Source organism: Halichoerus grypus, chromosome 9, assembly GCF_964656455.1.
Source record: "Halichoerus grypus chromosome 9, mHalGry1.hap1.1, whole genome shotgun sequence".
NCBI lineage: Eukaryota > Metazoa > Chordata > Mammalia > Carnivora > Phocidae > Halichoerus > Halichoerus grypus.
The window spans coordinates 21,526,077-21,543,705 of NC_135720.1; the positions used below are offsets into that span (position 1 = coordinate 21,526,077).

General features: G+C 39.6%; 1 protein-coding gene and 1 pseudogene across 6 annotated transcripts in view; both read left to right on the forward strand.

Moving 5' to 3' along the window:
- Positions 1-3,958: 3,958 nt before the first annotated feature.
- Positions 3,959-17,629, forward strand: part of PLAGL1 (PLAG1 like zinc finger 1) — a 71,948-nt gene continuing 58,277 nt past the window's right edge. For all 6 annotated transcript variants that reach the window (XM_036106720.2, XM_078054631.1, XM_078054629.1 and 3 more), the window contains exon 1: positions 3,959-4,293. The gene's annotated coding sequence lies outside the window, so the exon portion shown is untranslated. The remainder of the gene's footprint in view (positions 4,294-17,629) is intronic.
- On the forward strand, positions 14,373-15,243 carry LOC118544777 (serine/threonine-protein phosphatase PGAM5, mitochondrial-like; annotated as a pseudogene).

Genomic DNA, 17,629 nt, shown 5'->3' on the forward strand with positions numbered 1-17,629 from the left:
TTAAGAATCTTGTGATGACATTATCTCAAGTAATTCAGGTGCATCCTAAATCCAATGGCAAGTATTCAGTAAGATAGACACACAGAAGTGGAAACATACCACACTTAGAGAGGAGGGCAATGTGACAGCAGAGGCAGAGGTTGGAGTGATGTGGCCAGAAGCCAAGGAAGCCAAGGAAACCAGAGAATGCCAACAGTCTCCAAACCCTGGAAGAGGCAAGGAAGGATTCTCCTCTAGAGCCACTAGAGGGAGTGAAGCCCCGCTGACACCTTGATTTTGGACTTCTGGCCTCCAGGACTGTGAAAGAATACATTTCTTGTTTTAGCCACAAACTTGTGGTAATTTATTGCAGCAGCTATAGGAAACAAATATGTCCATTATCAGGCTGAAGAAGTTTCTTTTCTTTCCTGTTTTTTTTTTTTCTTGCAAGAATGGGTGTTGGATTTTGTTAAATGCCTTTTCTGCATCCGTTGAAAATATTTTCTTTCTTGCTATTTTGTTAATGTTGTCATAATCTATATAAACACTCTGCTCACATGGTATTGATTTTAGCCCCATCATAACTGTTACCCCTGGTAACATCTGTTCCTGAAAGTGCTGGGTCCTGACATGTTGTATCAAATTGTAAATATGTCAGCATGAATCTTCTTGCTTTATATTTGCTGAAGACATTCTAAGAAGTCATTGAAGAGTCTGTAGAATAAAGCTGTATCTCAAAATGCTTAGAAGAATAAAACAGAGATCATGGGTGGTTCTGTATAACTGGGACCACACTCATAACCCTTGGGCCCAGTTTGGCCTTGAGAAATACTTTTCTTTCTTTCTTTTTTGTTTTTTTTTCTTAAGATTTTATTTATTTATTTGATGGAGAGAGAACACAAGCAGGGGGAGGGGCAGGCAGAGGGAGAGGGAGAAGCGGGCCCCCTTGCTGAGCAGGGAGCCCGACGCGGGGCTCGATCCTGGGACTCTAGGATCATGACCTGAGCCGAAGGCAGATGCTTAACTGACTGAGCCACTCAGGCGCCCCGAGAGATACTTCATTTGGCCTTTGTACTGTTTCCAAAATTGGGAAATTTTATATTAAAACACTAAATATCGTGCTTATCTTGAATTATACAGATTCGGCAACAGTGCCCTGAATTCTAACATGGTAGTGACTGGCCTGAGCCGCACAGCATCCGCCCCTTACACAAATAATGTTCTTTTCACTCTACTACAATCCCATTCCTCATTGTTTTAAACTTCATAGAGATTTGAGTTTGCTATCTCTGCCCTAGATCCTTTGTTGGGGCACATCATAATGCAAAGGCACGTGTCATTGAGGGAAGGCTTAGGGAAAAGGAGGGTATTACCGTTACCAAGTCAACGTATAGTTCTTCAAAGAATTTTGTGGGAATGACTTAAAGATAAATAAAGAACTTTCATATAATTCATTACCAATGAGAGAGACACTCTGATCAACTGACTTGTGGATCAATATGGCACAAAGAAACACTAAAAAAATCTAAAAACCCTAAACCACACAAATTAAAACAGCTCACCTGCTATAACCAAAAAAAGAAGTGCTGTAAAACCTTATAGTGTGAACTGTGAGAAGAGATGGCAAAGCAAAGATGCCAGAGATTCTGTTAATTTATTGTGTATCTACAACCGTCTACCCCCCTGCAAGACATACTGAGGAAAAAGATGATCAGACCAAATTTTGAGAATTTTCACAAATGTCCTCCAATTGGGAAAGAAATCAGTGGCATCCCTGTAAAACATCAAGGAATCTTTATGTGCCACTGTTGGATTTTGCCAGAAGCAGGAAAGTTTGTCACCTTTTGGGGTACTGTGTTAAACCGGGCAAATGAACCAAAGTTCACAGGTATGGGATACTCCTTGGCTGGCTTGAAGGAGGGCTGCTGAGGATTTAAAGGAATTTCAGAAGTGATGGCTGACTTCCCCCAGCAAGCTGTACTCTGTTGCAAGCTGAGTTCCACAATCCCCCATCAGCCCTCCCCTCATCCTAAAACCCTCAGGTCACAGAAAAAGTAGATAGCAACAACACTCAGCTCTGAAACTGAAGCTCAGGATAGGGAAGACGGACTCTTCTCAGGTGAAGAGGAAAGTGTACCAGGAATTCACTCGCAGGATATTAGTGCAAATATAAGGTCTGGTATTAACTTTTAAGGATAAACAAGATAAAAGATATGACACAGCTGTTATGCAAACATGCTATATAACATGGGAGTGGGAAGCAAGGAAAACAGCATGTAGAAGACAGACAAAAAAAACCAAGGCTGGAAGTAAACAACCAGTGAACAGAAATTTGTATTCCTTGTATGTGTTTTATGCTACAGGAAAAAGAAAAAAAAATACGGATTACTCAAAACAGCTCAAGGACAATATAAGACGAGAATGTGATGAAAAAGGAAATTGCATAGCTAAGAAAATTGAGGTTCAAAACAACATGATTTTAAAATTCAGTAAACTAGAAAAATGAATGGAATATTTTGAGAGAATCCGAGTGAGTACAAATCTCAAGAAGGTGGATATGGAAGGACAGAAATCAAGTATAAGGAGACTGGTGACTCTGAAGTAAAAAAAACCCAATCGATGAAAGATAAACTTACTCGGATGTATAATATGAATGGGATTCTACACTAAGAAAAGGAGAATGGAATACATAAACTGAAAGATCATACTATATGCCGGGGGTGGGGGGGTGGGGGGTGGGGAACTGACATCGAATAATTGACAGAGACATAGCCCAGATGAGGCTCTAAAGAGTTTTAATGATAAAAAAAAATTCGTCAGGCATCCAAGTAGAAAAATCAAATCCCCTCCCAGGGAAGACACCCAGGATTCAGATCTCTCCACAAAATCTGATGTCAAAAATCAATGAAAGCAATTGCCTTTTTGTTCTGTTAGGTTTTGAAGAAAGGTGTGAATCCAAAATATCTACCCTGTTCAGTTTTTATTTATGTGTAGAGCTAAAAAGCAGATAAAACATGAAGGTGCTCACTGAGCCCTCCTTAAGAAAACTACTTGAAAAAGAGAACAGGCCATTAAATAAAAATAAAGAATTTAGGAATGAATAAGTTATGATGAATACTGAATTCATTTAAATACAGAATCAAGACTGAACATCTGGGAGAATAAGGTGGGAGAGCACTTGTAAATGTTCTAAGTGCTAGTAAGCCAGAAGTAATGTAAGCAGTGGAAATTGGAAGATTGCAGTGAAGGTGGGTGGAATTGTAAGATGCTATTAACCTCGTATTTCGGAGCTATGAGACTCTCTGAAATATGTAGTGATTTCTTCATGCCTTTCATTTTACTTAACGTTTATAGGCCTCTTTTAGGAATATATATCACGTAGGGAAGAAAGCAACCGCTGGAGATTTGCTTCAGTTTCTTTTTCTTAAATTAAAAGAACATTGAAAAATTTTAAATTACTTAAGCATACATAGCATGACTCCTTAACTATAAAATTATTTCCGTCTCATCTTTCTGTGCCTTAGCATCTTCATCTGAAAGACGGGAGTAAGTATTTCTCCCAGGGTAAATTTACCTGCGAAGTGCTTAGAACTGTGCCTGGCTCACAATTAGTGATCACAGTTAGGCTGCCATTATTTCAACGCTGCACGAATAGGAGGTAAGCGAATTTGGCTTATTGCAGTGTTCTGCTAGCATCTGTCGTGTTTCTCATTTATGATTTGGCTCAGGGCGGTTCATCCTGGTGGTGACTTAAGTGAACAGTCTTCGATACCGTACGGGGCTTCGGGCTGGTTCGGGTCTACCTGCGCCAGCTCTGCACCTGGACGACCTTGGCTTAGCCCACACGGATGACTCAATCGGCCAGGCGTCTGGGCGCCTGTCCTCTTCCTCCGCCCAGGCCGCCGACCCCCTGGCTCCCCAGCGGGGCCTCCTCCTGCCACGTGACGCCCCCGCCAGGGGCCCCAGCGCCCTCCTCGCGGACGCGCCGTTCCGGCTCCCGGGCTCCGCCTGTGCGCGGCCTCCTCGGCGCAGCCATCCTCGCGGCTGCCGAGGGCGGCAAAGCCCACGGCATCTGCCATTTGTCATTCAGCCCGTCGGTACCGCCCCGAGCCTTGATTTAGACACGTCTGGGGCGTATTCTGGCCTCACTCTCCTGGCGGACGGACGGACGGACGGACGGGGCGGCTCTCCTCCCAGCCCGGCGGACCGCGGGCCTTGGCGCGCGGGGTGCTTCCCCGGGTCGCCGTCATGGCCGCGGAGGCGGCGCGCCCGAGCTGCCTCGCCTGAGTTCCGGGGGGCTCTTGACCCCGCAGGGTAGGTGGTTGGGTGCTCGCGGCCCGGCTCGGTGGCGGTGGGGCCCGCGGCGGGCCTGGGGGCGGCGGGGCGGCGGCACTGCCGCGGAGCGAGGACCGTCCCGGGCTCCGTGCCGCGCTGGGGAGGGTGCGCCGGTGCCGACGCGCCGCGTACGTGACGGGGTCCGGGGCTCCGCGGGACGAAGTGTGAAACTCCGACAGATTGTCACCGGCCAAGCCAAGTTGACTTGAACAAAACATTCTTTCAACTGGTCGTTTTTAATGCCACTTTTTGAAGCATTTGTGTATATTTGGTATGCAGTAAATAGACTCGATTTTTGAAAACTGGCATTCTTAACCTTGCCAAAAGGCCAAAAAAAAGTCTCTTAAAAGTAATAATGTGACTAAACATGAAATGTTTGCATTTACATTCATTATGGAAAATATGATTTGTTTTATGCCTTAAAATGATGGACTGTGTCAGATGGACCCTTAAAACTATTTAAAAATGTGGGCTCCTAAAAATTTCCTAGATTAGAATAACTGATAATGCAACTTTGGTTGTTTAGTCTCAGCATCAAACTTTAAGATCGGTGGTGGGGATTTTTACTTCTTAATAAATATACCGCTGTAATTTTGACTCCCCCCCCCCCCCCCAAACAAATGTGTTACTTTTATGTTTTAGGAAACCAATAAAATTAAAAATAGAAGCACTCAGCTTAGGTCCTCCTTCTTCCAGGAATCCTTCCCTAACCCCTCCCTCCCCAGGCAGGATCGGAGAGGCCCCTCCTGTGAGCTTTCTGGGGCCTCACTGAGGTCCGGGTCCCTTATGTCCTCCCCACCCCCCTGTGTATTAACCCATCAGTCTCGCTCGGAGTCCACTGGATACATAGCACATGGTAAGTGATTAGTACTGTTTTATGACCAAAGGAAAAGATAAAACGATCTGATGTTTCACAGTTTTAGCTCTAAAATTATAGAGTGGTAAATTTATATGCACTCAGATAAGAACATTTATTTAAAAGTTAAGGATCTAGAAAAGTTGACCGTGTCCGATGTCCATGTTCCACGTCCTAGCAGTTCTACTCCTAGGTATTTATCCTCTAGAGCGATGTTTTTCAAAGTTTGAAGCCCATTTTAGTGAGTCGTGAAATCAGCTAAGTGGATAATCATCAGAATTTGTAAAACATGAATTAGCAGAGAATAGAAAATAACAGAATATGTCTCAGGTCATTGGTTATTTGCTTCATGAAACTTTTTTTTTTTCTCTCGGTTTTATACACACACAGATGTGTGTCATGATGTAAAACGTCATTCCTTAGTATGAGTCATGGTCAAAAAAGTTTGAAAGCCACTGCCCTAGATAAATTTTCATACATATACACAAGCAGACGTGTACAAGAAGGTTTACTGCAGTGTTATTTGTAATACCCCAAAGCTGGAAGCAACCTTCATGTCTATCTGAAGGGGAAAGGTAAATTATGTTCATAAAATGGAAACTACCCAGAACAGTGGTGAATGAAGTAGTTTTGTTTCAACGTAAATGTGTCTCAATAATGTTGAGCCAAAAAAAAAAAAAAAAAAAAAACCCAAAAAACCAAACAAAAAAACCCAAGTTGTTGAAGATGATATCATTCAGTATTCTATGAGAAATTCAGAACCTGGTGAAATAAAGATGTTGTTTAGAGATGCATATATAGGCATTAAAAGTAGTAAAGAGAAATTGTGAATAAATTGCTACCCTAAAAGTCAAGCTGTTGATCTTCTCCTAGGGGGTGAAGGGAGGGGGTTGCTATTGAGAAGAGACATACTGAGGACTTTTGGGATGCTGGACATGCTTTATCTCCTGACCTGGGCAATGGTTACATGAGTGTTTGCTCTATAACTCTTTGTTAAATGATACATGTAATGTCTGTATGTTGTTTCCCCCAAAACCTATTAAAATATGGGTGTTGTGAAATGAAGAAGCCTGAAGCCAGGGCTCTAGTCTATTCATATTTGCCAGCTTTTCTTTAAAAAGAGAAAAGTTGTGATCAGGAAAGATACCTAGGGAATTTACACAATATCCGTCATGTTTTATTTCATAAATTCTGGGGTGGATACATCTGTGTTCATTAAATCCTTTATATGTTTTTATATCTTAATTTTTTAAAATAGAAAAAAATCATTCACAGATAATATTGTGGACATTTGGTGTGTTTGCTTTCTGAAAAGCGACTGTTAACGCATTTTTTACGAAAGTGAAATTATAGTTTATATAGTAATATAAGCTAAAAGAAAGTGCTTTTATGAAAAATGTAAATACTAAAAGTACATAAAAACATAACGGACCTTCATGGACCTTCACGAAGGATTTTTAAATGTTAACATGCTGTCTTATTTACTTCAACAGTTTCAATTCCTCGGTCACTCTGGGCCACATTCCAAGTGCTCAGTAGCCACATATGACTAGTGGCTATTATATTATACTCCATTATTTTATATTATACTGTGCTATATTGTATAACAACACACTTCCATCATTGCAGCAATTTCTGTTGGAAAACATTATTCAAGGTACAAATCCTTTGTTGGTTATGTAAACTGCAGACAGTCTTTTCTTTGTGCTTTCGTGACTCAAGATATTCTTCTCTACTATGAGGGAAATGTGTTTTGAAATTTTTTCAAAGTTTTAAAGTTTCCATTTTTTATACATGTAGTTCTTTCATTTGCCTGACTTGTATGTGTATAGATAGCTATTTTTTAATTTACGTTGGGAGATTAAGAAGACCTGGTTTTCTTTTTCCCATGTGGAGTGGCAGTTAGCCCCGTCCCAGTGATTTGCAGTGCCTACCTTTGTCCTATACATATTCCCAGATATGCTGGGGCTCATTTCTGGGCTCTTTACTCTGGTCTTAGATTTGTCTCCGCAAATACTACGGATTTTTATTTAGTGTTGCTTTCTATGCCATATATTTTTTTCAGTTCTAAGAATTAAAAATTTTTTCATTATGATTTTTATTCCTTCCCCATGAGATTTTAGAAGTATTTTCTAGTTCCAAATGTGGAAGGTTTTGTGAGTTATCCTTTTGTTATTGATTTCTAACTTGCACTGTAGTCAGCAAGTGAGGGCTCTATGCTACCGATTCTTTGAAATTTGAGAATTGCTTTGTGGCCTCATGGTTAGTTTTTCAACTGCGCCTTGAATGATTGAGAAGAATATGTACTCACGGACTTTTTGGGGCAAGGTAGGTATAAAAACATAAATACACACACACACACATGCGTGCGCACACACGTCTTAAGCACAAGAATTGTGGTGTTCACATCTTTTTAATCTTACTAATTTTTTGGTTTGTTTGAGCTATCAATTTTTGAGCTATCAATTACTGAAAGGTGTAACAAAAAGATCACAATAAAATAAGGAATTTTCTCATTTCTTCTTGTAATTCTGTCTCTTTATAAAAGTTGAAAGTTCAGTATATACAAGGGTGGAATTGCTCTATTTTCTCTGTAAATTGAACTTTTTGTCATTCTACAGTGATGTTCTATCCCCACCCAAATACCTAGTACCTTAAACTCAGTTTTGTTTTAGAATACTCTAGTCACACCTTTTAGCATTTGTTTAGAATATCCCTTTTGCATAGATGAAACCTGATTGTTTTTTTTTGTTCTACTCTGACAATCTTTGTCTTTTAATGGGGCTCTCAGTCCAATTACGTAAAATATAATTAATGATATATTTAAGATTAAAGTTAACATTCTGTTCTATGGTTGTTTTTATTCTGGTGTGTGTGTGTGTTTTCTCTTTGCCAGCTTTTGGATTTTTTCTTATTCCATTTTCTTTCCTCTTAACTAGTATGAAAATTGTTTTATTTCTTTTAGTAGTTTTCTTTAAAATTTTCATGTACAACTTAATCTAAAGTTTACTAATTCTACTTGCAAATAATTCAAGAAACCTAGGTTGCTTTGACACCAGTTAATTGCATGTTTTTTTCATCTAGAGTTTTAATTACACCTCGATTGATTTTTCTCCTGTAAATTCAACATCATTTTTTTCTTTTTATGGAACTTTTGTTTGTCATTTCTTCTTGCATCTCAGATCTTTTTTCCTTTGTCAAGTATATTTTAGAAGCTTGTTTATTAAGGAATGTTGATGGAAAACTTTATCTGAAAATGTCTTTATTTTACTCATTTGTATGATAGTTTTGTTTGGCACATAATTCTAGCCTGGTGGTTTCTTTCTCAGTCCTTTGGAGGTCTCATTTCATTGACTTCTGCTTCCCGTGTTACAGTTAGTTCAAATAACTCGTTTGTTGTTAATCTGTCTTTTTTCTTCTTTGCCTGCTTTTAAGATCTTTTCTCTTGTGTTCTCAGTTTTATGACAGTGTGTCAAGGTGTGGACGTTTCATTTATCCTGGATTTATTGTTCCCTGTCTCCAAGGTTGTTGGTGTTTCACCAATTCTCAAAAGTTTCATCTTTTTTCTTTCTGTGTAGCTTTCCCTCCATTTTTTTTTTCTATTCTTTCCTTCAAAAACTCTGAAGAGACTTCTGTTAGACTTGCTCAGTCTACCCATTTCTCTTACTCTAGCTTTTATATGTTTTGTTCATGTTGAATTCTAGGTAATTTCTTCAGGTCTGGATTCTGGTTTTTGTCCAGTTTTGTTTTCTCCAAAATGAGCTATAACTTATGTACAATAAAAGCACAAAAATAAAGTATATGGCTTAATGAAATATACATAGATGTATGTCTGTGTGATCACCACCCAGATAAAAGATAGAATACATTTTTGTCCCTTTAAAAATTCCCTCCTGTCTCTTCTACTCAGTGGAGTCACTCCTCTCCCCCAGTCAACTACTGTCCTGACTTCTCTCACTATGAATTATTTTCAAATGTTCTTGAACTTCATATAAATGGAATCATATAGTGTGTGTGTGTGCGCGCGCGCGTGCATGCGCACACTGGTTTCCTTTTGTTCACAGGATATTTTTGAGATTCATCCAAGTTGCAAGTGTAAGTAGTTTTTTGTTTGCTTTATAGCAAGGGGTGGTAAACTGTGACCTGTGGGCCAATGCTAGCCCACAACATATTTTAGTATATAGAACTTCATTGGACATAAACATGTCCAATAGGGTTGAGTAGTTAAAACAGAGACTATAACCTACAAAGCCTAAGCTGTTTACTATTTGGCCCTTTATAGGGCCAAAGAAAAAGTTTGGTGACCCTCTTCTGTGGTATTGTATTATGTGGGTGGGCCACAATTCATTTGTCCATTCTCTTGTTGATTTGAGTTGTTTTCTGGTTTGGGTCATTATTAATACAGTTTCTGCAAATGTTCTTGAAATTGCCGTTGGCAAACATATACTCCTGTTTTACGGATATATACCAGGGAGCTAAAATGATGGTCTTAGGGTAAGTTGACTGCACTCCTGTGAATATTAATAATGTTGAATATCTTTTTATATCTTTTTTGACCATTCAGATTTCTTTTGTGAAGTGCTCTTCAAATCTTTTCCCTACTTTTTTAGCAGGTTATCTTCTGTTAATGATTTTAGTTCCTTGTATATTCTGGATAGGAAATCTTTATCAGGTACATGTTTGCAGATAATTTTCTACCTCTCTAAAGTTTGCATATTTATTCTCCTAATGTTGCCTTTGGATGAGCAGACTTACTCTTGTGAAGTCTAATTTATCAGTGTTATGGGTGGGGGTGGAGAGTGCTTTTTTGCACTCTGCCCACAGATTTTCTTGCCACCCTCATTTTTGCCTACCCTGAAGGTCCTAAATACATTTGCCTATGATTTCCTCCAGAAACTATAGTTTAGTGCTCACATTTGGGTGTTTGATTTATCTCTAGTTGATTTTTGTGTGTGGTATGAGATGGGGGTTGTCAAGATTTTCCATATGGACATTCAGCTGCTCCACATATTTATTGAAAAGCCCTTTCTTTTTCCATTGAATTGCAGCGGTCCCTTTGTTGAAAATGAATGATCATACATTTGGGTCTGTTTCTGGACTCCATTCTGTTCCACTTAGACTACTTATCAATTCTTCTATCAATATCATACTTTATTGTAGTTTATAGTAAGTCTTGACATATGGTAGTGTAAGCCCTTCAATATTTTTTTTATTTTTAAGGATTGTTTTGGCTATTTAAGTGCTGTCCATTTCCATATAAATTTTGGAATCAGCTTGTCAACATCTATTTAAAAAGTCTACCAGACTTTTGACTGGGATTGCATTGTCTCTACAGAACAATATTAGGAGAATGGAGATCTTAAGAGAATCTTCCAATTTATGAACATGGTGTGTCTCTTCGTCGTATAAGTTCTTCAGTTACTCTCACCATTGTTTCGTTTTTTAGTATAGGGGACTTCTGCATTATTAAAATTATTTCTAGGCATTTGAGTTTTTGATGCTATTGTAAATGGTACCTTTTTTTCAGTTTTGTTTCCAACCATCTTGCTAATATATAGAAGTACAATTGACTTTTGTATATTGAGCTTGTATTCTGTGATTTCACTAAATTCATTTTTTAGTTCTTATAGTTTGTCGATTGTTGGAGATTTCCAAAATGCACAATATCATCTGAAAAAAAAAAGTTTAACTTTGCCTTTCTAATCTCTATTCCTTTTTTCTTTTTCCTGCCTTATTGCACTGGTTGGGAACACCAGAACAGTATTTAACAGAAGCATTAAAATAGACATCTTTGCTTTCTCCTGATCTTAAAAGAGGATACCTCAGTATTTCACTATTAAGAATGATGTTTATTGTATTTTTTTATAGATGCCCTTTACCAGATTGAGGAGACTTCTATTCCTGGCTTATTGACATTTGTTTTCACAAATGGATATTGAATTTTTAAAAAATTTTAAATTTAAAATGATATTTGAATTACCAAAGATTTGTAAAGATAGTATAGAGTGTTGCTGTACACCCTTCACCCAGCTGCCTCTGATGTTAACATCTAACATAACCATGCTACATTAATAAAGTTAAGAAACCTTGGCACAATACTATTAACTAAATGACAGACTTCACTCAGATTTCCCCAGTTTTTCCACTAGTGTCCTTTTTCTATTCCATAATCTAATCCATAGTCCATATTGCATTTAGTTGTCATGGCTTTCTAGTCTACTCCAATCTATGGAAAAGTTTGTCTTTTAGACATTGCCACTTTTTTTGTACAGTGTCCCTCATTTTGGGTTTGTCCGATGTATTCTCACAATTAGACTGAGATGAATACCACGGGAATGTTGTGCTCTTTCCATTGCATCATATCTGGGGGCACAGGATATCCCCACCAACATGTTAACCGTAATCATGTAGTTTAGACGGTGTCTGCCCAGTTTCTCCATTGTAACACATTACTACTTTTTCCTTGTACACTATTTTGTTAGAAGTCCACACTCAAAGGGAGGAAAGGGAAAAGGTATCAAATTATTTGTGGATTTATGTTAAAACTACCATGGGTAATTAATAAATATTCTGAGGGAGATGTTTTGAAGTTGTACAAATGTCCTATTTCTCAAAGTTTAGCCCACTAATTTTAACATTCAACTGATCTTGCCTGCAACAATTATTATTGTGGTATTCTAATGGTGATTTTCCATTTCCTTCATTCTTTTTACATTTATTACCTGGAATTCTGACTCTGGAGCCAGACTGCCTGGGTTCAATCCCTAATTCTGCCTCTTCCTTGCCATACAGTGTAATCTTGGACAATTCTCTATATTTGGATTTTCTCATCTATAAAACATAGATAACAAGTGTCTACCATGGAAGGTTGCTGAGAGGATTAAATGAGCTAATACATAGAAAGGGCTAAGCATTGTGCTTAGCCCCTAGGAAGCACTCATTTTTTTCTTTATTTCATAATGTAGTAGGTTATTCTCATTTTAATTATTTTAATAGTTATATAAATTATTATGTACTCTTGAGTGAACCTTACATATATTCATATGATATGAATTTAACTTCCTAATTTTTTTTCATGTAATATCATGAGTCATACAATGGTGTTTTTTGGTTTTGGGGTTTTTTTGCTATAGCAAAAAACATACTGATAGAGTCCTAAAAAAAAAAAAAAAAAAAATTACACAGAGCCTAGTAACTGAAGTGGCAATATTCCCAACTTTCTAGAGTGATTTGTATCTGCGTCTTTTGGTAAGATAGCTCTTGCAAGTGAATCTTTTAAAATATTGAATTTGAGCAAATCCAAAACTTGGCATGTATTGTAAAAAAAAAAAAAATCAATAGAAAGGAAAAAATGAATTTAGCTTTTCTGCATGTTCCACCATGAACATTGTATTATTGTAGAGATTTCAGTATTTGGAATATTTAAAAGGATTCGTTTGCCCGCAGTATATACTGAGTGCTTTTGATGTGCCTGGCAATATGTTTTGCTGCTTTTGGATACTTCTTTGCTCTTGAGGAGCTTATGAGCTGGTCAGTCATTTTAAAAAAGTTGAAGGCAGGCCCACTTGAATAATCAGGGAAACTCCATGTCTGTTCATTTTTTTAAAGTTGATAAAATTGAACTCTAATATTTTTCCTGGTTTTTTCTTTTTTTCATTCCTCTCAGCATGTTGGGTTAGGCCCTTATTATCCTATATTTCCCTGTATTGAGATTTTCCTTCCCTACTTTTGTGTAGAGTGATCACTGGAGTCAGTTCCTGAAAAGAACCCCTCGGTGATATCCCAGGACTTGAGAAAACAGGTCCTTGACTTCTTAGTCCTGACTGGTCCTTTTCTATCTAGTCCCAGCTTGTTCTACTAGCCTTGTAGTCTTACTCTTAGAGTTAGTCCAGTGGCACAGTTAGTCTTAACAAATCTGAACCTGAAGTCACTGCACTGTTTTTGGGGCTAAACTTTAATTCATGCCGTTTCCTCTGCCTTAAGTGGATTTTCCAAAACTTTTCCAGGCTTTGTTCAGAGAATACCCACTCCACAATCCTCCTAGCTGGATAGGAACCCTATAATTTGTAATCTATAACCCTTGTTAAATTCTTACCTTTCATCACCAATCTTTATATCTAAATGTCATTTCCAGTTGGTCAGGTTCTTAGAGATAGGGTTCCAGTACCTACCATGATACTTTGCATAGAAAGAGCTATTGCTAAATAGCTACCGCTCTTAAATACCTACTATAATTGTGCTACAATTTTGCAAAGTAAGTATTATTGTCTCTGCTTTAAATTGTGAAGAAACTCAGTATCAAAGAGATTAAGAAACTTGCCCAATACTGTATAGTTAGTAAGTGGCAAGACTGGTTCGTCTGATTCAAAAGCTCTTGCTATTTCTTTTATGCCATACTGCCTTGGTACTAAAAATAGTTAAAATTATTAAATAGGTGTATTTATGGTAAAACACACCACTAAAATTGCTTCACATACATTGCCAGTATGCTACGTGGAGTCTTGAGTAACAAGCTTAACTGCTGTGGACTGACTGATGTACTCCTACTCTTTTTCAGATTTGCCATACTAATGGATAAGGTTTGAATAGTCTAATTTTGACTTATCTTGGGGTCAGTGAAACAGACATAAGCAGAGTTTGCTTGGTCTTTGTTTTGTTTTTAAGTAGATAATTTTGCTTTTACCTAATAACCTTTACTGAACAACTGATAAGGTAAAAATAGTCTGCGTATCTTTTATGAAGTGCTTTTTCTACTGAGGTATAAAATACGTGGGGAAAAAACATATAAAATGTGCCAATCTTAAATATATAGCTTGATGAATTTTTATATATGTACACCCGTATAGCCACTAGATCAAGAAAGACAATTACATCCATCCAGAAAGAGAAAATTTTCATGCACCTCCCAGCGAGTATCTCCCCTAGAGTCTGTCCCTACAGATTAGTTTTGTCTATTGTTGGACTTTAAGGGTAGCCAAATAATATGTATTCCTTTGTCTGACTTCTTTCAGCATAGTTTTTTGAAATTCATCCATATTAATGCATGTGTATATATTTTTTCTCATTCTTTTTTCTGTAGTATTCCATTGTATCAACATACCACAGTTTATCCACTCTGTTAACAGATGTTTGGGTTCTTTCTGATTTGGGCTATTACAAATAAAGCTGCTATGGGCGAATGGCTGGCGCAGGTCAGGTGGGCATGGCATTCCGATGGGCGTGGCAGCTGGTGGCCTGTGCCCTGGCAAGGGGCTCAGCCCCTGGCCCCCGTGCTCTTCTTGGCAGTGGCGTTGGGGAAGCCCTGTGTGGGTGGGGACACAAAGCTGCGCCCGCTCAGGGCGGCAGTGTGGATGGGGGCCATGTGCCACGGGCTATGCATCTGTGACCCCAACTGGGACAGGCAAGAACCACAGTCCCTGGTCAACCTACAGAAGAGGAACCTGGACTCTGGAGAAGAGGAACTGGCATGCAGGCTGGACCCCTGAAGCCAAGGCCAGGAGATGCATCTTTCTCATCAGGCACTCCCAGAACCACGTGGATGCCTCCCTGGAGAATGAGCCACTCTGAAGCTCTTGGGTCATGAGCAGGCTGAACTAACTGGGCTCTGACTTGCAAGCTTGGGGTGGAAGTTTAATAAAATAGTCCAGTGGCACAGTTAGTCTTAACTAATCTGAACCTGATTAGTTAATTGTCCATTCCTCCATGAGCTGTGCAATAGAAACCACTGATATCAGCAGCAAACACCTGCCAGGCATCTGCAAGGTCAGCACAGACCTGCTAAGGGAAGGCACCCTCATCGAGCCTGACCCACCCGTGCCCCACAAGAAGCCGGAGGCTGTGTTTATGAGGATGGAGCCTGGATTGAGGCCGCCGTCCAGAACTATATCCACTGGGCAGATGCTAGGTGGCAGGAGGGCGGTTGGGAGATCTTCATCTGCCATGCCCGCCTCATCCGCTACATCATGTGCAGGGTGCGGTAGTTCCCTCCCGAAGGCTGGCTCTGCCTCTCTCTCAACAGTGGCCGCATCACCCCCCTGCTGGTCTGGCCTGATGGCTGAGTGGTGCTAAGGACCCTCGGGGACATGGGATTCATGTCTCTGGACAAGATCTCCCAGCCCCAGGGCTGCCTGAAGGACCCGCTCTCCTCAGCCCCCAGCCTGGCTCCTGCGGGTGTCGCCGAAGACACAGCTCCTTCCCTGTCTTCCCTCCACAGGCTGTGCTGTGGTTACATTGCATTTTTCCAGGAGGAGAGTGAAAAAGGACGAATATCCGAAGTATCTAAAATGTGGCCTTTCAGTCCGTACTTCCTGCCCAGGATGGAAAAGCAGGTCAGCCTGATCTCTCATGGTTTTCTGCCTTATGTACGAGGAGGAGACCTCACTGATGCCGTCTGCAGGGACCATGGCCAGTCCACGTGAGGGTCTTAGGTTGTGACCACAGTTGGCCATGTGAGCCCCTCAAGGCTCATCAGCAAAGCCCATCAGTCAGGAGGGGCTCCAAGGAGCAGGGGCTGCCAGCGCTTCTCTTCAGAACCTACTTCTTGTCGTACATACTTTTCATTTCTTAAAACCCTTTTTTATCACTTAAATATTTAAGATTCTCCTCAACTGGGTTCTTGCTTTGATAACCAGTGTCTCAGTCCAGAGTCCTGTACCTCTGAGGCTGTTGGATCTGAGCTCACCCATGTCGTTGGCCTTTCCCAGCTCCCAGCAGCACCTTGGCAGGTGAGGGAGGTGACTGGGCCATGAGAGTGCCACGGGCATCCTGTTTCAATAAAATACTCCACAGCTCCATCTTTGTCTCTCTGTTAATCCTTCATGCTTACAGGTTGAACTATTTAGACATGACATGTCCATCCTAAATATTCTGTTAAGAGAAACTACAATTTCTGTGAAGTGGTTGTGAACATTTTCTGCAATCAGTGCAACAAATTGGGATATTTGATCCATTTCTCTTGGAAATAACTTTGATCCATTTCTCTTGGAAATAACTTTGGAAATAACTTTTTCCAAAATAAAATTTTACTTTACTGAAATAAAAAGAAAAAAAACACACAAAACCCAAAGCTCCTATGAATAGTCCTACACAGATCTTTTAGTGACATTTGCAGTATTTTACTTGTATATCAGACTAGAATTTTAAAGTCCCGGGGTAGCCATGTATTAATCTTAGTAAATTCTGCCAGGTAACCACCAGTGAATGAGTAAGAGTACCCTCCCACCAGCAGTGGGAGATGTAGTTCACATTTTCACCAGCACGTGATCTTACTATTCTTTTTCATTTTAAGCCCTCTGGTGGATGTGAGCTGGTAGCTCATAGTTTTCTTTTCCATTCCTTCATTATTAATGTTGAGCACCCTTTCATGTGTTTTATGCAGTACTTATTCAAGTCTTTTGCATATTTTTATTGGGTTGTTTGTCATCTTATTGATTTGTAGGAATTCTTTATATTTTAAATTAGAGTCCTTTTTTGGATGTGTGTATTGCAAATAGCTTCTCAGCCTGTGACTTTTTGGATTTCACTTTTTTAAAATATTTTTTATTTTATTTATTTGAGAAAGAGTGAGAGAGCACAAGAGGGGATAGGGTCAGAGGGAGAAGCGGACTCCCCGCTGAGCAGGAAGCCCGACGCGGGACTCGATCCCAGGACTCCGGGATCACAACCCGAGCCGAAGGCAGTCGCCCAACCAACTGAGCCACCCAGGTGCCTTGTTTTCACTTCTAATGATGTCTTTTGATAAACACAATTTCCTAAATCCAGTTTATCAATTTTTTGAATACCATGTTTTGTGTCCTGTTTAAGAAATCTTTGCCCATTCCACAATCATGAAGAGCTTCATTTTCATTTCACAGGTCTGTGTTCCATTCTAGGATTTATCACAGTACTTTTTTGTATGTTGTGAAATAAGAATCTAGGTTACTTTTTTTTTTTTTCCACTGTAGGAATCCAGTTGTTCTAGAATCATTTTTTTGGAAAAGAATTTCCTTTCTTTGAGTTGCAGTGGTGAAAATCTGGTTTCCATCCGTGTGGGTCTGTTTCTAAACTTCTTTTCCTGGCTTATAGACAGCCACCTCCTTGCTGTGTCCATCCTCTCCTCTGTGCATATGTGGGGAGAGAATAGTCTCTGATGTCTCTTCCTCTTCTTGTAAGGACACAAGTCCCACTCTTATCTCATTCAATCTTAGTTACCTCTTCTTTAAAGGCCCTGTCACCAAATATAATCATGTTGGAGGTTAGGGCTTCAGCATAAGAATTTTGGAGGGATACCATTTGATCTCTGACATTCTGCTCTCTAACCCCCTAAATTCATGTCCTTCTTGCATGCAAAATACATTCATTCCATCCCAATAGCTCCAAGAGTCTTCACCCATTCTAGCATCAACTCATAAGTCTACAGTCCAAAGCCTTATCTAAATATCATCTGGGGTGCCTGGCTGGTTCAGTCAGTAGAGCATGTGA